General features: G+C 40.1%; 1 protein-coding gene across 2 annotated transcripts in view; it reads right to left on the bottom strand.

Moving 5' to 3' along the window:
* Positions 1-26369, bottom strand: part of SSBP2 (single stranded DNA binding protein 2) — a 170297-nt gene that overhangs the window by 143356 nt on the left and 572 nt on the right. The window lies entirely within an intron of this gene.

Here is a 26369-nt window from a genome sequence, read left to right on the forward strand (position 1 = left end):
AATACTAGTTTCGATTTCTTACCAAAAATTTTTATAGGAAGATGCTTTTCAAACAGAAAGAATTTTATCCACAGAAAGGTACTTGAAAATCAGACTAAGTGTTGCACCCAAGAAAACCAAAACAAAACAGTTACAATAAAATCCTGTACTTGTGAAGTTATCCTAAAAGCGTTGGACCAGCAGTCTAGAAAATGTCAATGCTGAGTCTCAAAATTGCTGATGCTTGTTGGTCTTCAAAGGGAAGAAACCAGACAATAGGAGTGAAAGTATCTGATTCCACACTCATGGCTGACAATAGGTTAAAAAAGAATGATAAAGAGCTGTATTTTCTCAAGAGTTAAGAGAAAACAAGTAAACTATTTCTCAGACAAATTTTGCAATTCTGCCAAACCTCTTCTTGTTTCTAATCTCAAATTTAAAGCATAAAGGCATTAAAAATTACAGTCCTGTCTGTACAGGACACACTTCAGGCTGATTATTTAACTCTCACAAACTATGAATACATTTCTGTACAAAACAGTCAATTCAGTAGAAGTTACCTTACATTCCACTCTTCTGTGTGCCCAGATGCCCAAATTATATTTTCACAGTTTTTTAAGTAGGCATTACCAGAACTACTAGAATCAGAATTGTCTTTTGATGGCATAAACCAATTCAGTCTTCAAGTTAACATTACTGACTTCTTACAAGTAGGAATGTCAGGAAAGACAGCACGTAAGCCAGTTTTGCCAGTATTACTGCTGAGATGCAATGCGGCAGCATGTACCCAAAGCAGGATAGTGAGTAGTCAAATGAGATTTCAACAGGCGAAGGTGCCAGAGCACGGCACTGGTTCCAGAAAAGGGAAAGAAAGAAACAAACAAACAAAACAAACAAACAAAAAATCAAAGCCATATGGGGTTCTTGGAAATGAAACAATTCACGTTTCCAGAAGTCATCAATGAGGCTTGTCCTTCATAGGTTGATGCACCTCAATGCTGCATATCTAATTAATAAAGCTGGACAGATGTGGGGCAAATCTTGAAGTCATAAGCACTCCTGGGGGCTACAAACTCATGCCATTTACAGCAGAGCAACAGTACTTATTACTGTTTTCTTACTATAAGGAAAAAATAGTGAAGATGTCCTAGTGAATCCAAGGTTTACTATTAAGAAATGCTGATGAGTATTTTGCAAAAAGTTTGGGCTTGCAAGATTTTCAGAACACATTTACCAAAATATGACCAGTGGCATTTTACCTAAACATCCTCTGTAATAATAGAGCAAAATAAATTTGACAATCAAAATGCACTTAGAAATGCTTTACTGAATGTAAATACTACTTTCCTTTGCTCAAGTTCAGACTACTAAGGAGTATTTTTAATTTCTTCTCAGTGACATTTTAAAGAATTTTTTACCAAACTACTTGTGAGCATAGGAAAGATGATTAAAAAGACTTACACAACTTTCATGTTTTTCATTTGACAGTTAAATACAAATATTGATATTCAGCAAATATTTGCATTTGAGAGGCTGTTTACACACTATCTGAAACAGACTTGAGTTATTTATATGGTATTAAATAGATCTGATGTCAAACCACAAAGCTACACACACACACACTACAATGGTTATGCTGCTACTCCATCCTCCATTCATTCCCTCATCATTTCTTCAATCTATCCGTTTGTTACCAGGAAAGAAAAAACCATGTATAATCTTGATTTACTCTGAAAACTCTTAAGAGCACTTTCCAACATAAGCAGTTGTCTGCTCAGCATGTGAGAACTACAGATATCAGAAAGTAAGAACTCCGCCTTGCTCAGTTTTATCCTAAACAAGACCCATACCTGCTGAGCCAAGGGAAAAGAAGCATTTTTTTATGAGCATCTTTCCCAGGCTACTAATGTTATCAGAAACAGACAAATCAAAGAATCAAACAAAAAAAAAAAAAAAAAAAAAAAAGGAGGCAGGGAAAAAAGGTTTTAAGACTTCTCCAAATATATTTTGCCTGCTGCCTCACGTATCAGCTGGTTAAAAAAGGGAAGACTGTTCTTTCAAGTAAACTATGTATTTCTGTTTACTTGTTTACATAAATAAATTAGGGAGACTATGCTTTTGTGTTTTCTGCACAGAAAGGCTGAATACAGAATTTCTCAAATGCAACTACTTTAGTTTAACAATGCATCACAGTGAAATGATCACAAAAATCAAGGCTTCACTTTCTCTGAGCGACAAACAGGTTAATATCAGAAGAGAAACTGTAAGTATGTAAAACTTTCTCTATAGGGCTAACCCAATGACAAAAGAAGGGAGGTAAACGCAACACAGGAGACAACAGTGGGATAGCACCAAGTTACTGTTCAACAGTAGCAGAGTTTCCTTCCCAAAGAAACAGGGATATAGGCCTTCCCAAAAGGCTGAAGGTTCTTAATCTGTGTCAGGGTTAGAAAAGACAGGCCAGCAGATGAACTCTGCTTGAAATGAATGACAGCAAGCAGTTACCATTAAAGAAAACACCATGGGGCCACCTCCCCCATGACCAAAACAAAAAGGTTCATGGTATCTCCTCATTCTCACTGGGTGTGATGTGAAGCACATCTCCAGAAGTTTCCCTCCTCAAAAGGGAAAAATTAAAGACATGTTCACAAGACAGAGCATGAATATATACACAACTCTTGCATTAAAACCATGAGCAAAAAAAAAAAAAAAAAAAAAAAAAAAAAAAAAAAAAAAAAAAAACTTCCTGTTTAAATACAAATTAATTCATGTTAGGTAATACTTTTTTTTTTTTCCTTTTCATTTTCTAAATGAGATTTCACTAAATATCGCACTCAAGTTACAAAACACTGTTTTAAATTACTGATGCTCAACTTGATCCTACAGGTATTTAGAAAGCAAAACACTTTGTTTTCCAAATTTCCTCTTATTAATATGTTACAAAGAGACAGCTTGCCAGCACAGCACCAGGCTTTCACAGCCTTGGATTCTGCTGTCACCTTGAAAACCTTCCACTGCCTCATTCCCTTCCCAGCAGGGTTTCACTGGAGGGCTACAGCCAAGGGATGATATTATACATTAAGGTATTTATAAATGTGCATGACGTATTACATTTTTAATGCATGTTTTAACAAATGGTCATTCCTTACGGACTTTAGTGCAACAGTTAGACAAAATGCTGCCTCCAACACCTTCTACTGGTGTGCTTACTGCCATATATAATACACTCTATTCATGCCTGTAACCTATTTAATAACAGACATTAATTATTTATTTGCTCTCTATAAACAATTTATAAATGTACCCTAACCATTAAGTGTGACTACTATGGCTTTACAGAGATGCTTATTTCCACAACAAAACATTCTGCAGTATTTTAACTGTTGTATTAAGAAGTAAGCCCTGCTTACAAAAAACTTAATACACTAAAGAACGTAACAGTAATACGCATTTTGTGATATAAAACCCTAATGAAATAGCACAGCAATTCCTTTATCTCTGAGTTCAGCAGTATGCAATGCAGTTAACAAAAATGTATGTGAGTTGGTTAAAATTCCACTGTAAATGAAACTAGAATCCTGCTTAGGTACAATAAAATGCTATCCCTCTGTCAGGCAGCTATCAGATAAATTCAGTTTTCCACTTAGGACATTTAACTACCCAATTTTGAGAGCAAACGAGCTGCTACAGAGACAGGCAGTCACACCAACGAACTGAAGGTGAATTTTAGCACCAATTTCTCAGCAGCAGCTAGCCCATGTGCTAAGTTCTTCTGAAAATCCCACTCTCCAGTTGCATGATCTGCACAAGCTACTCCAGGTACACAGCTAAGATGACAGGTTGCTGCCCATACGTTATTTATAGAACTCACGTGCATCTTATTCACATCCAGACTGAGCTAACAACACCAGTGCTTCTTCCCCCAGCACTTAAGAGCTCCTCAGTAACTCTCCAGGCAATGGCCCTGCACACTAAGAATCACAATTCTCCCCCTCAGGTGTGGGTTGAGGAGGTATCAGAGCTACGCTAGTTCCTCAGACCATCCCAGCCAAAGCTCCCCGAAATCTCCTTCACTGACAGTACGAAAATCTTAAGAATAATTTGTGTTTCATTATTCCCTCATTTGGGAAGAAAAATAGAGAACTAAATGTAGATGCTGAAATTGGTACTGTATGTTATCACTCCTGCAAGGTAGTTAACGTTCTATATATTCTGCCATCAGTAATTAATTTACTATGTGCAAGGTGCCCTGTCGATTCCTGGTGCAGCACTGGCCAGCCCTTACTACTAACGTTTTTCTTCTCATGTAAGAACTACATGAAATTTAAAGCAGATACATACCATGTAGCGAGAAATGTAAGACAAATTCCTTAACAACAAAACAAATACGTTCATTAAGTTCTCAAATCTGTTGTCTGCTCCCCACTTCCCTAGGATTCTTCCCCAGCTCAGTGAGTAATCAACCACAGCTTTGCGACAGTGCCTAAACTTGTGGTTTTTGGCCTTTTTGTTTTGTTAAACTCAGAATTTTCCTTACAACAAAAAAGTCCTTCTTGAGTCACATTAGGACATCTAACATGAGGATGTTAAGATATTAACTTCTAACATGGGAATCACTGGCGAGTAGGCTTGCAGAGCACTTTGCCTATCCCCAATAGCACGATCTGCCATAGAACACAGCAACAAACTACAAGCAAATGCCAAAAATTCCCCATCACCACCCTGGTATCAGAAAGAATACAGCACAGCCTCCTGGTTCCCAGCAGTCTGGATTCATTGAGGAAAAATACACAGCACCAGGGGAAAATAAAATACAAAACAAAGGCCCAGAGCACAAAATTAACTCATGGAGCTCAAAATTACTCATCTATTTTATGTCAATTAGAAACTATAAATCACATCCAAGGCTGCTCTTTATGCATGTGAAAAATGCCTGTCTTAAAAAATAAAACGTCCTTTTCAGATCTAAATTACATCTTCTATACCATCTCACAACACAAAAGCAGGGAACAGTAAGGGAAAAAAAGCGTTCTTGTGCATATGAAGTTCACGTGAAAGCTGACAAAGGAGCGACTACATAATCTGAATAAAGGAGAAAACAAGATTTCTTGGTACTACATTTCATAGGGAAGACAGACCACCCCTAAGGTGTTTTTCTGTTTGTTTGGGTTTTTTTAACATGTGGGGGGTGTTTGTTGTTGTTTGTTTGTTTTTTAAAGCACTGTTTCATTAGATATGTGAGGAAAAAAGAAAAGCAAGCAAACACAGAAGGCAATACGCATGTATTTTCAGGTAAAAGAGGAAAGTGCAAAAAGTGGAGGACAGAGAGAAATAACCAGAGCGATACGTAATATTACACAGCATCATATTTCGGCCAAGAGAAAATGAGCCAGACATGGACAGAGGTACCAGATGAAGGTTCAGACAGTTACAGCAGCAGAGAGGAAAACAGCACGAATGTTCTGACAGCGCTGGGTGCAATCAGTAGTTGGACCGCAAGCAGATGGCTGGCAGTTCCTCAGCCATCTCCACTGGCCACCACACATTGTGTGAACTGGATTCTTGTGCGACTGAAAATGGAAGTTCTACCACCCTCAGCAATGAAAGTCCACTTCCACCTTGAGTGGAACGTCAGGGATTGAACCTTGTGCAGCTTCAAACCTTACACGCAGTGAAGAACGTTCAGTTTGCAGGACCAGACAAAAGTCTAGCCCAAAGTATAAACCCAGAACCTCCAGAACATGGGATCTTCAACATCCACTGATGACATCTCCAGGTGTGCTGCTATCACAACAAATTAGGAGCTAATTCAGTAGGCACTCCATGCAGAGTACACAGCCTATCTTATCTGTATGTGTAACCTCATCTTTCCGCTGCTTGGCCAATGAGACAATTCTGTGTGGAATCTAGACCTGCTAGAAAGGTCCATGGTACAATACCAGGGTGCAGATCAGTCCCTGAAGATGCAGAGCACTGAGTAGCTATGAAGGCATCCTTAAGCTGTAAAATGACACATGCGGGAAAAATGCATGTATTAGAATAACAACTAAACAAGCACAACTGAGATAAAGATCTGTCAAGTCCAGTGTGAGACAGACAATCTGTGCAAGATCAGCATGGTTAAAGGCTGCTCATTGTTTTATAATCTGTTCTCTCCGCAGTGCCTCTGACCTAAATAAGAATGTCCTTGCTTTTTAGAAGATGGTTACTCAGTGGTTCCTTGCTGCTCTGTCTTGAGGAGAACTCAAGCCTTGCTGTGATAATCACAGTAAAATGTGAAGGGGTTGCAACCTAAATCCCAGGAATTCAGCCATCTTCCACCACAAAGAAACCAACAAAGTCCAAGACCAAAATGAAACGTCCTTGAAAAAAATGCAAGGCGCAACAAAAGGTGCCTAAGCCTGAAATTGCATCAATCAAGAATTTGCAACAGACAGAGAGATGCAGTTGGAAACACAATTGATCTCTACAGTGTTCTCTATTACACTATTCAGTCTCTCATTATCACAAGAAATGTGGAGGGAGGGGAGGGGGGAGAAGAGTAGTAGGAGAAAAATCAGCAAAGTAAGCCCTGCTAGAAGCCTGTGGCCCCATGAAGCCTACATTTATAAAACATTTCCAATGAGAACCTTGCAAATTCAGTAACCATCCCTGCAGATACAACAACCACAGAACAGGAAGATAATCCTTAATAAACACTTTTTTTCCAAAGCAGCCTGTTACGGGCATCAGTCATTAGAACTATCAAGTCTTATGTGATGACTGGGACTTGGTGGTGAGCAATCTGACCAGGCCTTTGCACTTTCTGTGCATATGATTTCCACTAGATCTCTCACACGTCTTCTGTTGAATCACAATCACGGTTCTAAGTAACCAGATTTGTTGTGGCCAGCAAAGGGAAAAAAAAAGGAAGTCCTTGAAACCCTACAGCATACACCCCACCTGTATACAGATGGTAACAGACCTGTTGGTGCTGAGGAAGACAATCCTGGCTCACAGGCTTCTTGTATTGTGTTCTGGAGAAGGGGTAAAATCTTTCTGTGCTAGGTGGTGGGTGCATGGCACCAGCCAGACACCATTTTTTCCTCTGCAGGAGGAACTCACAGGCCAGCTCACAGACACCAGGGCAATCTTCCCCACCAGTGTTTACAGAACAGAGGGCAGCCCCTAAGACCAGAGCCCATTTCTTGTGGAAGAAGGAAGATTTTGTAGCACATGTTGTTTCATTATTTATGCACCCCAGTGGTGAGATCTACAAAGGTCATGGGACCTGCCCATAGGGCTGTCTCCTGCTGATACTGTAAGTGGCTTGCTCTTAGTATTCCTGCCACATTACAGCTCTTAGACAAGTTGGACATTTCCTTACGACTATATGGGAATGCTGCTGCAGTCTGCATTCAGGCTGCAAACTGAATTTTATATTTAATTTACTCTTCAACTCTTTAAAATTCTATGCAAAAATAAACATCTTCACCTGCAGTTCTTTGCTTCATTTGGAGGAGCAATTAGTAAAACAGGGAGAGGTTCTAGGAAAGAGTTTTTTCTGTTTTGGTAATCTTATACTATTGACTTAAAAAAAAAATAAAGAAAGAAAGAAAAAAGGTTATTGCTTGATCATAAAAATCTCACATCACATTCAACGGTCAGGCAACATTTGCTTCCCTTTTATGAGTTTTGCCATGCCTGTACAGTGACAATTTCAATAATCCACTGAAATATGAGAGCACTTTGAAATCTTCTGGAATCAAAATACAAGAGGTCACAATGATTTGTTTTTATATCTCTCCTTATAACTATTTCAATAATGTTGTCTAAGGGAATGCAAAAGTAAAGGTTGTCTAGAGACTGAAATTTCTCATGATTCATCTCAGCAGTATGACCTTTCCTGCTGTTTCAAAACTGTTCTTTTTCCACTCAACAGACTAGGAAATAACTTTCTCTATACACAGTGAAGAAATAAGAGTATGTTACCACTTACAATGTCAAGATATGCCAGTCTTACCCCCTAAAAGTTGGGCAGACAGTTCTACAGAATTATTGTTTTGTAAAGTTATCAGTCTCTCAAGATTTTATATCTTTGCATTGTTCAAAATGTTTTGGGTGTGCCTAACACACACGTCAAATGCCTAGACGGTCTGTAGTTTTTTGTATTGATCTGAACGTGGTACAAATGACACCATGCTGAAGTGGTGTCACAATCCTCAAATGAAACTAAAATAAGTAAGAATATCTGTCCTTGAACTTTATGATTAGTTTTGTGATTTCAATCCCAAATTTAAGCATTCAGTACACTACCCTTAAGTGAGTAACAGGTTCCCTTATTGCTCCTATCGCAAGTGTTCAAGCGTTATTTCTAAAACCAAACTTTTCAGAGCCAACTGGCAGCTCTTCAGGCTCTTGCTTTCCTCTTTCACAAGCATTCTAACACATTTGCAGATAAGAAAGGAAGATAAGCCTCCCTAAAGGGCTTTTAACATTTCATTCAAGGTGAACAGTGCATAGAAACTTTCTTATGTATACCCGTTAACTTTACAACAGCAGGACTATATTCAAGCCTGTAAACTGATACTGAAGATTAACAGGGGATATTTGGTAACAAAGGCTTTACCAAGCACCCTGATGGCCCCGAGCTCAGCTCAGTCCGACCCAGCTGGTACCGAAAGGATGATTATCGCCTATTTACTCTACAAGGGCTAATGGGTCATAGTAATGGTGGTACGTGACTGTGCATCTAATACGCGCACACCCACGTGTGCACACACACAAACACACACATACGAAATCTCTCTGCCATTTTTCCTAGTGGCCGAGTTGCTACAGTGCTCTCCTGTGCTGCGCAAGAAAGCACAGCTTCATTCCTGCTCTAGTTATTTCACTCCCCAGGGCTTCTATGAATACAACAAATGAAATCACATGGACCGTGATATTGTCAGATCTCATAAGCAAAGCAAGATTTGGCCTGGTCATTACTAGAGCAGCAGATTTCAAATATACGCTTGAAGCAACTTACACAATTTTTGTACACAAGTCAGTCACTGCAGCTTCTAACATCTTCCTTTCCTCCAAATACCTGACCAAACTGCTTCTCAGACTGAAGAAGGAAAAAAAACAGTTGTACAAATGGCAGAGATAAGGAGCCAGCTGCTCAGTTTAAAACAAATTGCACAGGAAGCTCAGTCACCAATGTAAAATAAAGTTATTCAAGATAGGATATGCAAATAAAAAAGCCAAGGAATTGTCCAGTAAGATGCTAACAGTGCAATCAAATTAACCTGTTACAAAACAAGTAAGAGCAATGAAATTTCGACTGTTCTCAATGTAAGTGTTAAGCTGCTCAAGATCTGTGTTTAGTTCATCTAGTGGCCCCACCGAGAAGCCCCAGCACAGACACACAGCATCCTTAAAGGCTGCAGCCTGCTTGCTCTACAGCCTCTTGGCAGTGTCAGTCACCTTGGTGCACATGGACTGGTGATACGAAACAACAGCAGCTTCCTAAAATTATTTTTAGAAGGTGGAATGGAGACACCTCTCTCTACAAAGCACAAAAAAGCAGTTCATAGCTAACAGCAAAACACAGTAACTCTATCTTTAAATACGAGACCTCATGGCTTACAGCAGTAGAATGGCAAGTTTCCAAGAAGGTTACAATTATCAACAAAAATTCTCCCTGGTGCTTAAGAAGTACACAGAAACAATTTTCTAAGTGCTTTGAGAAAACTGGGGCACACGTATTAAACTGGGTCCTCAAAGCTAAACAGACACGTCTACACAGGGAGCGGTGACTGCCCAACCTCAGGAAGCAGCTAAGAAGGCAGCATTAAGCAAATTCAAAAACAAATCAGAAAAGGAAGGGAAAAAAAAAAAAAATACAGAACACCACTACTCTTTTAGATGGCATATTTAAGAATTCAGCTTTGCAAATGCTACTGGAAGGTTCAAGCTCCCAAAAGGAATAGTTGGGTGATGAAGAGCTACTGCATTCTGCCAATACATACTTGTATCCAGCTGGTCCCAATTAATAGGATACATCCTGGTGGTTGTTGGCAGCCTTCAGGCAGCTCTGACTTATGCCACAGACCAGACTGGCAACCAGAGGACAAAGACGCTGCATAGATAGCACAAAGTCATTTCCCTCACTCTGCAGAACTGCATCGGATAGCTAAGTGGATATGAGTAAAGCAACACGATAATACCACCCTGCATAATAAAACATCTCTGAGGTGACAATGAGAAGATTCATACACAAAAACAAATGATACTTATTTAAAACAGGGTATTTGCTACCAGCCCCCTGGAGTCCCACAGAGACACTGCACTAGCACTTAGTGGAATCGGTACATTTCACTGTGGCAAATGTATGTATAACCAGTAAGCTACGCAAAAACATTCTCAAGAGTAATTTCTGAAGAATAATTTCTCTTAAAAGATACTGGTCCAGTGATGTAAACAGTTAACACTCAAACAGATTATTGTTTTCAGTGCAGAAAATCAGCTCTACCAAAGCTTTTCACTTTTAATCTGAAACTCTGTTAGGACAAGGGAAAATAATTGATGACAGTAAGATCTGTAACGTCATGGTTAAACAAGTTAAAGCGCTTCTTAAATGCAGAAGATCAATATTAAAATATTTTTAGAATTTTCTTTCAAAGTAACATTCATATAAATTTCATGGAAGGGTAAGTTTATCCAGAAGCTTGGAAATGCTGTGTATACAAGATGCCAGCAGGTTCAATATTTGCAATATTAAAGGACTAGATCAGACCATACGCCAGACAATCAATACAGCACTAACATGAACAGTAAGACAGAGGATTCTGCTACTCAAAAGGACCTTGGAAAAAAAGGAACAAGGACAACATCAAAGAGTCAAAATGTGAGTTGCCACTTTATAATTTTTATGCTCTTTTTAGTCTATTTACTTCTTAGGCTATTTAAGCAGAATATTAATTTTATATATATATATAAATTTAATACTAAAAACAACCTCTATAGATAAGGAGTAACGTTCTATGACAACATAGTTATAGAAACATCAGTCACAGAATGGAGTAATGAGGCTAATTCAAATACTTAAGAGCTAAGCTCAGACTTCCCCAAAATTCTGAGGTGTTCAGATTCCTAACAGTAAGAACAGCCAATTTGGCAAGCGTGCTCATTAATATATTAACTAATAAGAGCCATTTTTTCTCCCCAATTAATATATCTCAAGGAGAAAACATGTATAGAGGTTCAAATAGCTAAATATCTCAGGCTAAAAATACCAAGAACTCTCTCAGCTGGAAGTTGTTAGCAGAGCCCTGATAAAAATAAGGAACCAGGACAGCATAAATTCCTTCCCCTCCCTGAAGAAAATGAGCTACATTTGGGAGGAAAGTATCAAAACATAATAAAAGAAGTGACTCACTCCTATCAGCATACTGTACACACTGGAGCACAGGGTGGGGTGGGGTGGGGAAACAGGGATGCAAACCCAAGCATGGCCTCCTGGTGGGAGGAAAGAAGCAGCTCTTGGCTCCTTGCACCACAGAAACATGCTTCTCCTGCCCATGGCATAGACATGAAACAATTACTACAGCCTTGCAATGCTCACAGTACTCCCACCCTGCAGCACTTGAAAGGTAAATGGCATGGCTGAGTTAAGTTACTGCTCCTAGAGCCTGCTGCCACTCAGATGACCCCCCCTTGAGGAGCTGGAGGCCCTTCCATTGGTGCTGATCCAAAACCAACCCCTTACCCAATAAGATTTCTGGGCTATGTCCTCTGTTTCTTACCTATTTTCCAAGCTTATGGCAATGCTGTTAAATGAGTAAACCCAAAGCCAGATCAGCCAGCTGTGTTTTGTTTTGGTTTGCAGGGCAGATATTCAGGGTTTTTTTGTTTGTTTGTTTTTTGTTTTTGTCTTTGTGAGCAGTCAGGGTATTGAAAAGAATGAAATCCACTTCTGTTCAGCAGCTTTTTACACTCAGAGTTGATTCACATCAACTGCAAGATAGACATAGCAGCCATGATATTTTAGGACAGTCAACGCAGACCTGAAATCTGAGATTCAGTGATATGTGTTTTGGATAGAAAAAGCTTAAAATGCTAGAGAAACAGCATACAAAGAAATCATCCTGATAAAGCCTATCACATAGTGTATTAATATTTCACAATCATATAACAATACATCATATTGAGTCCTACCACAGCTGAGACACTTGAACGGGTTTGTATTTTTCAAAACCATCTCATGTATCTCCTCCCACGCACCATCCAACAGAAGTGCAGGATGCTTTCAGCTGTGTAATCCTTAGTAGGTCCTCAATGACATGAAGCATTTCAGTTTGGAAAAGAAAGCAAATACCAGTACAAGCCTGCTGGCCTCTTAGCCGATCCCACTTACGCTAATAACAACAAAAAAAAACCCAGCTGAAATTTACTTAATTTTACAAACTGCACAACATTAAAAAACAAAGATAGCAGTAATTCTACCACTAGAAAATACTTCTATTTCACCACTTCAGTCAGCAGCATTCTCAGACCCTAAGTAATAAACATAGAATAATAAGAAGCAAATTATCTATGGGTTGGAAAATGACAGTTTCGTGAGTTTCGAAACTTCAGTGTAAAGAAAAAAAGAAAAAAACTACAACGTAATGACATCTCATTATATCTAGACTGAGGGATCCCAGAAGTGATAAATCACCACAAATGCCATAGTCTTTTCTATCACTATATAGAAGCCTTGTCTGGCTCCTACACACTGGATGGAAAACAGGCAGAAGAAATGCTGGGAAGTTCCCAAAGCTAAACAGCAGGTGGAAGGAAAAAGAAATGGGGTGTCCAAGGAGCACCTGAGCAGCCAGGCATATCTCCAGATAACTCAGAAATCTGCCATACTTATATATTCAGTCCTATGGTACAAAGAGGGCTCAGACACCACTGTGACATTTAGGGCAGTTCAAGCACTATTTCAGAATGGTGAAAACCAGGCCTGTAGTCATCAAATACTTACGTTTAACTAAAGTAGCTGCTGCTCCCTTATGGGCACTGGTTCCGTTTCATTCACAAAACTCCACATGCTCTCTCCCTACCTGACAAAATCATACACTGCTCACAAACAGCTGTGGCAAGGTGAACTGTTGACACATCAACACATTGTTTCCACAATCCATGCATTCATAAACGGAATAGGAGATGATAACGGGCAAGGAAACAAGGCCAGCACCCAGCACTACAGCAACTGGTTTGTGTTTAAGGATGCAAGGGATGCCATCCAGAGGGATCTTGACAGGCTTGAGGTGGGCCCATGACAACCTCACGAAGTTCAACAAGGCCATATACAAGGCATGCACCTGGGTTGGGGTAATCTCAAGCACTAATACTGGCTGGGGACAGAATGGCTTGAGAGTAGCTCTGAAGAGAATGATTTGTGGGTGCCAGTTGATAAAAGACTCAACATGAGCCGGCAATGTGTGCTTGCAGCCTCAAAGACCAACAGTATACTGGGTTGCATCAAGAGAAGTATAAACAGCAGGTCAAGGGAAGTATTCTGCCCCTCTACTCTGCTCTCATGAGACCCTGCCTGGAGTGCTGCACCCAGTTCTGGGGCCCAAACACAAGAAGGACATGGAGCTGTTGGAGCAGATCCAGAAGAAAGCCAGGAAGATGATCAAAGGGCTGGAGCACTTCCCCTGCACAGACAGGCTAAGAGAATTGGGGCTCTTCAGCCTGGAGAAGAGGGAGACCTTATAGTGACCTGCCAGTACCTGAAAAGGGCCTACAGAAAAGCTAGGGAGGGAGCTCTTTTTATAAGAGCATGTAGCAATAGGATGACGAAAAATGGCTTTAAAGGGGAAGACTTAAAGGCAGATTTAGACTAGGTACTAGGAAAAAATTATTTACAGTGAGGCTGGTGAGACACTGGCCCAGAGAAACTGTGGATGCCCCCTCCCTAGAAGCATTCAAGGCTGGTCTGGATGGCGCTTTGACAACCTGGTCTAGAGGGAGGTGTCCCTGCCTATAGCAGGGGGGTTGGAACCACATGATCTTAAAGGTCTCTTCCAACCCAAACCATCCTATGATTCTGTGACTCTGTAAGGCCGTACTGTATCTCTACGTAGCATCATTCGCTAAACCAAACTGACACAGCAGGAGGGAGGGGGGGAACCAAGCAAACAAAAGAGAAATCTTTAGGGCACAAATGCTTCTTCAGGTCACCTAGGCTGCCGGAAGGGAAGAAAAAATTCTTACCTTTTTTGGATAAGCTTGTGTCGATTGCCAGAGGCTATCCAGGGAAACACACTGTGAAAGGCTTTTTGGAAGAATCAGATGAAGCTTGTTTTACTGGATAAGCATCAGGGGAGTTGTACATTCCTAGTCAGAAAAAATTACATATACAGACAGCTTTTGTTGTCTTCAGATGCTCTCTTTCAAATTGCTTTAGGTCTGAACAAACGCTTTGCTTTAAAAAGTTTGGTTGCTGGCTGCTCCTGTCATGGCTCCCTAAGAGAACTAAATCACAGGAGTTGAACATAAAGTCAGCCTTGGTGTGGTAATTGCAGTTATTACACAACAGACCATACCCAGGTCGTAGGTAGGAATAATAATTTTAATGATTTCATACAAAGAGGCATGACAAGAGAATGAGGATACAACTGAATAAGCTAAGAAGCGGATGAAGAGTGCAGTCAGCCTATGAACTCTGACAATGCCTCTATTAATTTTATTCCAAATTTGAATTAAAAAAAAAACATAATTAAATCAACCTGTTCCTGTAATTCAATGAATGCAGGTTTTGTACCGTTAACTGCTCTAAGGACAAAGAAGATTTTAACTTTGCCTTCCAAGCTTGTGCATAAACACATCGACTAAAATGGAAAGGTAGTACACTCAACTTTCAACTATAAAAATGCAACAGTCATCTTTCCTCATATACGTTAATTCTTTTAATATGCCACTGTACTGGTAAAATAGAATTCAAGGAAAGTCATGGCCACAGTTACAGAAATGATTTCAAGCTCAGGTGGCACCAATAGGGAGTCACAAAAGCAAAATGAGCATGACATTTCTATTTGATGCTATAGAATCAATATCTCTTTAGCCAAATTATATCACTGGTCTCTCCAATTTAGCTTCTTGTTTTTATTTCCAGCCCTTTGGAATGCTTCAAAATAAGGTATTAGAGACCTGAATCATGTATGACACTTTTACAAGTTAGGTTTCCTTTTACTTCACTTGTTTTTTCACCTCACTCCAGAATTGCTGAGAATTTCTATGTCTTCACCTAAATAAACACAAAATCATTTTCAGAATCTAAGTTCTTTTCCATAACAATATTCTACACCAGAGAGCTCTTCTCTTTAAATCGACATTGTGTGTTGAACTGTATACATTGTACAAAAGAGAAATTAAACACAAACTAACACCAAAATAAGTTTTCAGTGTTTCCACTGTGTTTTAACTCTTGTATTCACAAAGTTCACCTTGTCCCACTTTCTCTTTTCCTTTCCTCACACTATCTTTTAATCACTACATGAGTGAGCCCAGGCCACAATGGTGCATCACATAGCTAGTAAAATGACATGACAGAAGTAACATTGCAAGATGAGAAAATAAGCACAATTTCAGCACGTGCATAAACAAACCCTATTTGTTTCAGAACACGTCCAATTACTGGAGCTGAGCATTTCATGCACTTTAGAAGTGAAAATAAAGGCTCCTATAGGTGTACTTTCTTCACTGCTGGGTAACTGTGAACCAAAACTATGTATGCAGCAGCTTGGATTTTTCAACGAAGTTGAAAAGAAAAATTGATTTTCAGCTTTGGATGAGGTGTATTTCAACTGACTGGGCTCCTAAGGGCCAAGATGGTATATGAGATTAACCAACGCACTGCCATGATTCTCCTATAGTCACAGAATCATTGAAGCTGAAAAAAAAAAAAAAAAAAGAACAAAAAAACCCATCAAAGATCATCAAGGCTAACCACCACTATCAGGTTCCCATCATTAAAGCATGCCCTTAAGGATTACCTATCTCTTGAATACCTCCAGGGCTGGGGACTCCACCAATCTCTGGGGAGCCTGTTCCAATGTCTTATCTCTCACTCTGAGATATAATTCTTCCTAACATCCAATCTAAATTTCTCCTACATAACCCGAGTTGTTGATATGATCTGCAGTTTTCAGCAACTGCTTGTGAAAGAGCTTAGAACAGAGAGGAGGCATCCTGAAAATCTGCTGTGTGCATGGTTGTATACTTTCAAATGCATTTGTTTAGCTCACAGTCTAAATATTAAAAACAAGTGTCCTTTTTCAACTTTCTAAACTACTTACTACTACTTACTTCTAAACTTACAAGAGTTTTACTAGATAGTAGTGTGAGTGAAACACTGATCAATCCAGATCTATGGCACTGCAAGGTAACAAATACAGCTTTATGACATTTTTCATTATTCTATGAGTTTTTTTTTTAATAGATACATAATCTCACACAGAATTGAAAACTAACACCAGGCAGCTCCAAACTGTTTTATTTTTCTAATTTTGAATAATTAACTACAGACTCACAGAGCTTTTCAGAGAATATTGGGAAAGATTTAAAAGCAGCTTTCAGAACAACTGGAATTTGACTAGACTAGTATTCCAGTCTGATTTTTTATTAATTATCTATTTAAAATGTTCTGTGAAAACATGATGTGCTTCTCATTCACTTTTTATAGGTTCCCCAACCATAACTCAAGAAATTGTTTGAGCTACATCTTCAAAGAGAGTTTTCTTCAGGCTTTGATGCATTATATTCTCATCTTATTTCTAGAAAGATTTTAAAATACACATAACTATGTTTATAGTTACACAGCTCAACAGATATTAGTCTCATAAGAGTAAACATCTCTTTTATAAAAACTTAGATATACAGGTAGCAAAATTAAAAGTGACAGTGAATTATAGTACCTGCAACAGAAGTCAAAAACACCAATGTGTACCTTTCAGATGTGCTTGTCAAGTATTACTGTAACTAGAGGCATATTTTCACATTTCTCAAGTGTGTTTTTTTTCTCTTCTGATCTGAAGCTTTCCTTTATCTCTGTGAGCCTTGTATTTTTTATGTATTGTCCTGTGCATAAGCACTAAGTGTTTATTTGTTGATCGTGTACTTTTCCTGCTTCAACTCAGAAAACCAACTTCCATTTGTATTATTTTACAACATACAGACAACGCACAGGAAAAACAAACATAATTCCCCAGGACAGGAAATATGCCTTTAAGTTTGTAAAACATCCTCTCCACATACAGCACTCTATAAATATTTCATCAATGCTGGCATCACCCCAGAAGTTTTCTGATCTGCAGGATGGGGCTGAGAAAAGCAGAGACTGTGAATGCAGAAGACACCAGCTACTGAGTCGCAAGTTAACCAGTTTTAAGAAGCACTCTTTGAAGGTGCAATAAATTCAGACAATTTTTCACTATATTACTCAAAGGCCTTGACTTGTAATTCACATTTCAAGGCAGATTAAACAATATACATCGACTTAGGAGAGTTTTAATAATAAACAATTAAAGGAGACAAAGAGTTCAAGAGGCTGTCGATGGGAGCCATAACCTTCACTTCTCAGGCAGTTTCAGATTCAGCAGGGTGCTTCATTATTCCCGACACACCTGATGAAATTTCATTAACGCACCCGCACTCCCTACCTAACACATAGCTTTTACCAACATCCCACCATCACCTTGCTTCAAAGGATGACACAAACAGAAATAAGCAGAGCTATCCACAGCAAACCCCTCCTTTTAGCAGTTGTGGGAGAGGAATGGCAAATGAAATGCTAAGAAGGAAAGCAAAGTACTTTTTTTTTTTTTTAAATCAAATCTCAATGTTGTAATTACAAATATTTGATAAAGCACTACAACTTTTTTTGCATGAGCAACAGATAGAATCCTTACCTTCAGTCTCATAAATCAGTGAATATTTATGACACAATCATACAGCCTGTCAGCCAAATGATCCATTTTGTTCTGAGACTGTCAAGAACAACATGTTTATTAAGGAATAATAGATCAGTTTCTCAACTCAAATATTTTCTTCAGAAAGTGCAGACTTTTCCAATGAAAGCTTGCAATATGCCAACATGACAGCACAGGCGAGTTCAAGTTGCCACTGATTTTACTGTAATTTAAACAACAAAACAGTCTCCAAGACTAATTCCCAGTTTTTATGAACATTAAGGTGGTTATCACAGAAAACAAACAGTACAGATGATACCTATTTTCTTCAAGCTACCAACAGACACACTTAATCCCAACAATGGAACAGTATTAATTTTCCAGTCTTGTTAGATGAATTTACAAGCACATCTCCTAACAGCAAGACATTTTCAGTATCAATATCAATATAAAATTATATATATATATGGAAGCTTATAGAGGTATCTATAGAATTACACTCAATTGTTTTTATTGCAAATAAAGTGGAAGTGAATATAAAGCATGAAACAATCTAAATTACAGTGTGATTGTAATTTACTGCATTAATTGCTTGAAATTCTCTCCCTGATTGAAATTCCCTCTGCCTTTCAAAGATGGTCCTTTCTTTCGGGATAGCAGAAAGGAAAGAAACAAAATAATATTCACTTCAAGGAGTGTCCAATTTAAAAAACATGAAACTGCAGTATTGCCAGGCTCCTCTGGCTGCAGGGACAGTCCCAGGACTCAGGACAGGCCGGTAAGAAATTGAGCTAAGTGTACCATTGCAATTAGGTGAAGTCTGCCTGAACCTTTTCTTTCTTTGTCCCCAGCTGACACTCCTTGTTAGGGGTTCTCCACAGCTTGTTTTCCTGCCTGAACCACAGGGAACCCAGAGCTTGAGAACAACATGCCCTGAACTCCCAGAGTGGCCTCACCCAACACACAGGCCTCAAGCCTGACTGTTAAAATGCATCCATAAGGCAAGGCCCGAACTTGGATGTCTTAAATCACCACCACTAAAATGGCAGTGAGATTTTAGCCACGTTGTTGCAATAGCCTAAAAAAAAAAAAGAGGATCTGAGCTTATTTACTACTTCAGATTGAACTCAAATTCATACCTCCGCCACTGTACAGAAAAGCAAGTGAGTTGAAGGCAACTGGAAATGAACTTCTCTGTTCCACTGTCATATGATGAGCAGAAGTCATAATTTTGGCCTGTTTGTACATATTGCACTCATTTTACTGAGGGGAAAAAAAAAAAAAAGAAACAAAAACCTTAAAATGCCACAGCATGTATTAAAACTCACACGCGCATGCACACAAAAAAACATATTAGGAAATTTAATTCAGACATCACTCTTGCTATCATAGAAGACAACTGCAGAAACAAATTCAAGAACACCTTCCAAATACAAAGATAAGAGCGAGCCAACATAATCTATCCAGGGAAAGAACCAGACAGCTCAATTTTATTTTAAAGGGTGGCTGAATAGAGGGTAAAAAGGAACTGTTATTAAGCTATCCCCTTGTTAGGATGTAAGAGTTTTGACACCTGGCCTATCACGACATTGACACAAGCAAAGGAAACCATCATAAAACTAAAAAATGGCATGTAACTGCTTGGAAAAAATAATAATAATTGAAAAGCCATTATCAGTATGTTTCTAAAAATGAGAGGACATTTCAAGAATGCTCTTGCTGTCCTCAACAACTTCCACTAAAAGACCTTTATTAATGAGTTGTATGTAGAAATACAACCTTGTAGATCTTAAATTGGGAAAGATTATGAGCCCTTATGGGGCAACAAAAAGAATAAGGAAAGTTAATAAGAGAAAATTCAATGCACACAAATGTAAAGTACTATGCTCAGGAATAAGAAATCAAATGCATAAATATGAAATGGAGAATAATTGGCAAGGCAGCAGTATTATAAAAAGAACCTGGAGGGCATGTGGACTGCAAAATGGATTATTTAAAAAAGAAAGAAGAAAAACAGGCAAGCATTCTAGCCAGTATTAGTGACAATTTTTTATATATAAAATCAAGCAGTATGTAATATATTAAAGAAGAGGTAATTATTTTACTCTGCTCAGTTGTATCCTTTGGTCTGAACACTACGTTTGTAAGACAGTGAAAAGCCAGAAAGAGTCCCCTGGCAAGAATAACTGAAGGTTTGGAGTAAACGACTCACCACAAAAAAAATAGCATTTTATTTTCCACCAAGACAAAGACTTAATGGAAGTAAGCAAGAAAAAACATAAGTTGTCATGCTCTTATTACTGCCACCTTTCAACTTCTTAGGTATGGTTTACGTTCTCACCTTTCTGAAATTGTAAGAGAAATATCCCAAAGTTTAAAGAAATCAAGATTTCTGAATGAACTTGTCCTGTTACTCTGAGGAAGACCTCTCTTAGTAGATAAATTAACAGTAAATCTGACCATTATTTACCTTTAGCAACCTGAACTTAAGAGGTCTGTGCCTCAACCAGGCAAACAACAGAGAAGAAACTTCAGCTTCAACGCAACCTCCTTTCTGTTCTTTTGTACATCCAGGGAATAGGAGCCAAGCAGCCCCAACCGTAACCACCACTGCTGAGAAACCCTCAGTCTGCAGCTACAGGATATTCATGGAGAAGACCTACCCATCTAGACTTGTTCCTCAGGATTGTGCCCTTTTCTACATCTCCTATGTGCATGGAAGGATCACCAGTAAGTCTCTCTCCCCAAACGCAATGCTATCCTGAATCATACGATCATATATTTTTAGCCTCAAACAGACAGCAGGCTCCAGGATGTGGTATAATGTCAGGCTGCTGCAGGAGGACAGTCTGTGAGTCTGCAACTGCATCTTCCTGCAGTAACCTCACAGCATAATCCATCATTGACATTATTCTCCCTTGGGTGGGCCAGGAGATTGTCCTGTATTGCAGAACAACCATTTAAAACAAACTTCACACAATGAGAAGAATAATTTTCTGTTCATGTTCTGGATACTTACCATCATAAAATGGCATATCTCAGCCTTACGTTTAATGGTAGCAGAGACTGTGGAAGCTGTATATATGTATTAGTGGCTTGTGTAGTGCTCTGAGATAAAAATTCAAGATCAAACAAAAATTAAAACTATAATAACATGAGACTAGATGTCTCAAATTGAGCAGCCAATAATCAGAGAGTACTTCTGCCTTTCACCTTTCTTTGTCCTACTGCCACTGCTAAAACCACATATCTTCTTGGGTTTGTGGGACTTAGATGCCATGGCACTGGGAACCAAAGAAGCTACATATTCTTCCTCCAGGAACACTAGTACTGTGAAGTGGCAAGTGAAACCGTAAGGCATGTATTGAACGACAACAAAACAGCAAATAATCAAATGGCTACTCATTACAAAAACAATGCTCTCTTTTGCACAATAAAAAAAATCAGAGTTCTTCCAGACAAAAATTAGTAAATCAATCAACACCCAAATGAGAACAGAGTGAAAACTGTGGCTAGCATGCAGCCACATTTCCCAACTTACGAGAAAGTTACTGGGAAGGCAAGATGAACATTCAAAACTTAGATATAAGTAGACACCCTGTTTTCTGTTTCTGGAAGACAAGTTTGGTCTTTCTGCGCCGATATTCCCTCACATGGCAACTTGTACAAGCCTCAGGTTTCAATACCAGCACACACCTTTGCCACTTCAGCTAATTCAGTATTTCACAGCTGTTCATAGGCTTCATCTCCAAGACAGGCATTTCACCACCAGCTTTCCAGCCAGTTGCCGGAGGAATGGCAATCCTTCAGCACCCAAACTCAATAAAACCCTTCCAATTCCTGATCTTCTTCTCCAAGGCACCCTGTTCCAGCTCTGCTCCCAGCTCTGGTTCCTTGATCCAAACCTCTGACCCCCAACGCTGGCCCCACAGACTTCCTTAACCCCTCTGCCTGTCCACCTTCACACTCCACCTTCTCACTGTGCCCCAATTCCAGCACCCTGCACCCACCCAACCCTTCACACCAATGCTGCTTTTCCACGTCCCAGCTCTGGGTGGAAGTCTGCTCCTGGCCTCAGGGTGACTGCAGACCCTGGTTTGCACACTCACACCCATTCACAGGTCATGTCCTCCAGCACTCTCAACACAGACAAAATATGCAGACATTTTGGACAGCAAGCCCTAGGCACATGCAAATTGCTTTCTGAAAGGCTGCATCCTGGCTAAATTCAGGTGTTTTGTCATGCAAACAGAAAAAGGCACATCCCTGGAATAAAATCCGACATCCATTCTCAACCAAATCTGTCAATCAAAGAAGAAAGATGCAACTGCTTTTCCACCATAAAAGTTGTGAGAGCTTTGGAACGCTGGATGGTTCCAAATCTTTTCTTTGTCTGATTTTGAAAACCTGCCAAAGTATTTCAGCTGAAACTTTACAAAAACCGAAATTAAACAAAGCAGCACAAGGCTTATATGTGCCACAGTAAATTTTCCACCCAAACAGGTAAAGTTTGGTGAAGTAATAAAAATCTTGTTTGGCTACTTCAATACTTGCGAAGCTACCATATTGCTATAATTTCAGCACAATGAATTATTAATATATGCTGGTTTCCGTTAATTACTGTCTCCTCCAGGAAGATTTAATTACCTCTTAACCAAGCCCATACCATACTCGCTGCCGCCCAGGGTACATCCGCGGCACCCAGCGGGTCTGAGCGGCCCCCAGCAGTCCCTGCTCTTCAGCAGCAGAAGTTTGTGTGGTGGCAGAGCCCAAAAAGGTGCAATTCCACACCTCACAGTGTTAAAAAAAAAAAAGTTAAGGAAAAGTATGGGGGGAAAAAAAAAAAAAAAAAAAAAAAAAGCACACACAAAACAAAACTGTAGGAAGACCAAACAGAGGAATCACTGTAGAAATTGAATTTTTTACCGTTGGTTCAAGACCAGTAAAGTAATTTTATAAGCAAACAAGAAGTTGGGAGCATATTTCAGCAAAACACTATAGTGATGTACATTTCTATGGGCAACTCCAACTACTGCTCTGTCAGTATCTGTTACATCTACAATGCAAAGCCAATTGTTGTTAGACGGTCTGAAGTGCAGCATACGCATCTTTTGGAATGCCTTCATACACTCTCCAAAATACCTGTATGTAGTATAAAAGAACATCCAAAACACAGGGATCAACCACAAGTTTTGAGAAACAGTTACTCCTTCCAGAACCTTCTCCTCTGCGCCCTTCCTGACTAAAAAAAGTATTCTTCTGAAACAGACTGCCAGCCCTGCAAACCTCGCTGTCAAACACAGCTGTGATACATTTCCCAAAAGTTAAACATGATGGATGAAATCAGTGTGCAAACATCAAATCTGAATTCTGTAAAGGAGTGCAGGCTAAAGTACCAATTTTGTTTTTCAACAGAATAAAAAAGAGAATTCATTGTGCCCTCCACCACCTGAAACCTGAAAAACTACCTCACCGTTTCTCAGGGAGGAGCAGAAAATTTATCATAGGTGACAATTAATTTCATTCTATATCTTCCTTCTTATGTTGCTTATAAGCACTGTAGTAGAGATGGATAACATCACTAATTTATTACTGCAAAGTCATGCAATGCTATCTTTCCAAATTTGAAGAAAAAGGAAAAAGAAAAAATCAAAAGAAATATATCCAAAAACACACATTTTCCAAAACACCAGGAAATCTCAGCTTTTCTAAACAGTGGTAGAACGAAATGAGAGAATCATTGGTCAGTTGTCCCCTGTTTATGGAGAACCCCATTGCCACTAGCAGAAACATGACATAAATTGTGTAAATTTCACTCTGCTTTCCTGCTGGGAAAGTGATTTAAATCCATGTAGGCAACCACACTACTCATAAATGAGCCATTCAGGCACACCAACCAACACAGACTTGAGGGAAACAACAAGGTGAAACCTTTTTCCTTCTGAGAAGCAGCAAGCATGATGAAAATGAGAAAAATGCCCATCTTCCCTCACACAACCAACTGGTGAGATCAAACTGGGAAGATGTTTGTATCAGCAAAGCAAGGACACTGTGACAGCAGCAACCAAGTGGTCCCACTTTCTTGAGGTTTTCTGCCATGCCAAACGGAAGAGCAATCAACCACTGACCCCAGTGGTTGCTCCTGTGCCGTTATTTTGATCATGCATCTTTTGATATTTAAAGGAAATCACAGCTGATAGTCACCTGGTAATTTTGGAACAAGATCTGCATGTATGCTGAACCCCATAAAGCAAAGGCATCTTGGGGAGAAAAAAAAAAAAAAGAAAAAAAAAGTTGGAGGACCAGTGAAAGAGTGAAAGACCAGAGCAACACAAAACCACTAATTCTTTCAGAATTTCAGTTTGCTTATGGCATATGTTTTTGTTGTTGTTGTTGTTTCTATTTGTATTTTCTAACTTTAAGCATTATTTATAGGTGAATAGCTCTATTTCCAAATCCTTGTGAAAGTGCTGTTGGAAATGATGCATGACAAGACACACAAAGCTGTGTGGTCCTACCCTTCTTCCTCCAAGACCAGAAGTTTAGAAACTTGAGCCATTCAGTTAAACGACAGGGAGTCCAAGTTCCTTAAATTTGAATTAATCCAATTTTACAGAATAGGAAAAACGCATTTGCCACAAAGAGATAACAAAGGATGTTACAAAGAAATTTAGCCTTTTTTCTCCCACAGAATACATGAAGACCTGCCTGTCCCTGGCCAAATCTGGACAGTGGAAGAGGTGATGCTGGAACACAACTGTCCTGCTTACATGTGGAAGGGGCAGCCCAGACCCAAACCAAAGCACAGCTGCTCCAGAATGGGAGAAATGGGAGAAAAAGCACGCCTTCTCAGTTCATCTTCTCTGCTCTTCACAGGCATCATGCCTTCATTGCACTGCTTTTCAAGCAGCAGTGTACTGTACATCTCAGGTACAGAACCTGGTATTATTTCTCTGGGAATGAATCTGTCCAAATTTCACATTTGTTGTTAAGCTATATAGTACAGGTAATTTACCCCAAAAGTCGGGTGGGAGGGCAAAGAGAAAGACCACAGAATGAATGTTGCTTTGGAACTGATAATTTGCCAGGGGGTACTGTAAATGACTTGCAAAACTTGTTCACTCTATTTAATAGAGATGACATAACCTCAAACGAGATTAATATTAGAGGCGGCACACAGTGAGATACCACATTAGAAACATATTTGGCGCTGAATCAATCTGTAAAATATAAGATATATCACATCTTTGGCTGAAACAAAATGCAAACAACACACACAGCTTCCACATTGGTAAAATGCTCCTCAGGAGCCTCTTTGCATGCTCACAAGGAACACGTGTGTTTTGCACACCCAGACCCCACGGCGTTTATCAGCCACTGCAAGTGCATTCAGATATGCCACTGGCTGCTCAACTTGGCTACCTAAACCTCAAGGAGACAAAACTAAGTTGCATGTTTGGTTCTAAAAACTTCGAAAATTCAAATTAAACGCAATTACAATCCCGTTTTTCTTGACTAAGTGACTGCCTAATGCCTCAGACATACGTGTTTCCAAACGGACCAAACCGTATGCAGAAGTCAGGGCTGTGTTCTCACAGAGACCTTTAATCTGATGGCAACTTTTTAGCACAGAACAAGAACTCGTGCATCACCTCGAGAGCAGCACTACACAGCCGTGGAGCAGTGTCACAAGGAAAAATAATGCAACCCCCCAAGAAAAGTATGAGGACTACGACGATGGAATCTGCTCTGCTAGGGGATAAATTGAAAGGATGGGATAGAGGAATAAATCTGGAGGGTAACGTTGTTCGTCGGGGGAAAAAAAATCCTTAAGAGGAAGCCTGGGAGATGAAGGGACACTTCTGAGTGCCTGGCTGAGCCCGTCACTACGCCGTTGCCCCCCACCGCTCCCGGCCCGGCCGTGCCCGTGCCTAGGCAGCAGCCCATCCCAGCTCCGCAGCGCGCATCCCGTCCGCGCGCACCCAGCGCCGCGAGTGAGCCGGCGTCCGCAAATCGAACAGCACCATCTAGCAGGGCCCCGCAACTTTGCCGAGCAGGGCAGATACTTCTCAGCAATACGGCGGCTCGGCATCTCTGCCTGGAAAAGTAGCGCGCCTTTTAGCACCGCACGCGACGTTACGATGGCTGGAATACGGAAGACAGACCGGACGCAAAGGGAACAGAGGGGCTGAAGGCGCCACGAACTTCCCGCGCCGGGCTCGGAGCGGAGCGCCGCGGCTCTGCCCCACCGCGAGGCGTGCGCCGCTCCCGCGGTACCCCGACCCGCGCCCGCGGGGCGCTCCACAACTCCCCGACAGAGAGCGGCTACTCCGCACCGCGCCGCCCGCAGTCACTGCCGGGGCGCTCCGCCCGCACACCGCCGGCAGCCACCAGTTGCTCGGCCCCGCCGTGCCCCACCGTCCCCGCGGGTATGGAGGGGCCGCGCGGCCCGGGCACGGGCGC

This window comes from Meleagris gallopavo, chromosome Z, assembly GCF_905368555.1.
Source record: "Meleagris gallopavo chromosome Z, MGAL_WU_HG_1.1, whole genome shotgun sequence".
Taxonomy (NCBI): domain Eukaryota; kingdom Metazoa; phylum Chordata; class Aves; order Galliformes; family Phasianidae; genus Meleagris; species Meleagris gallopavo.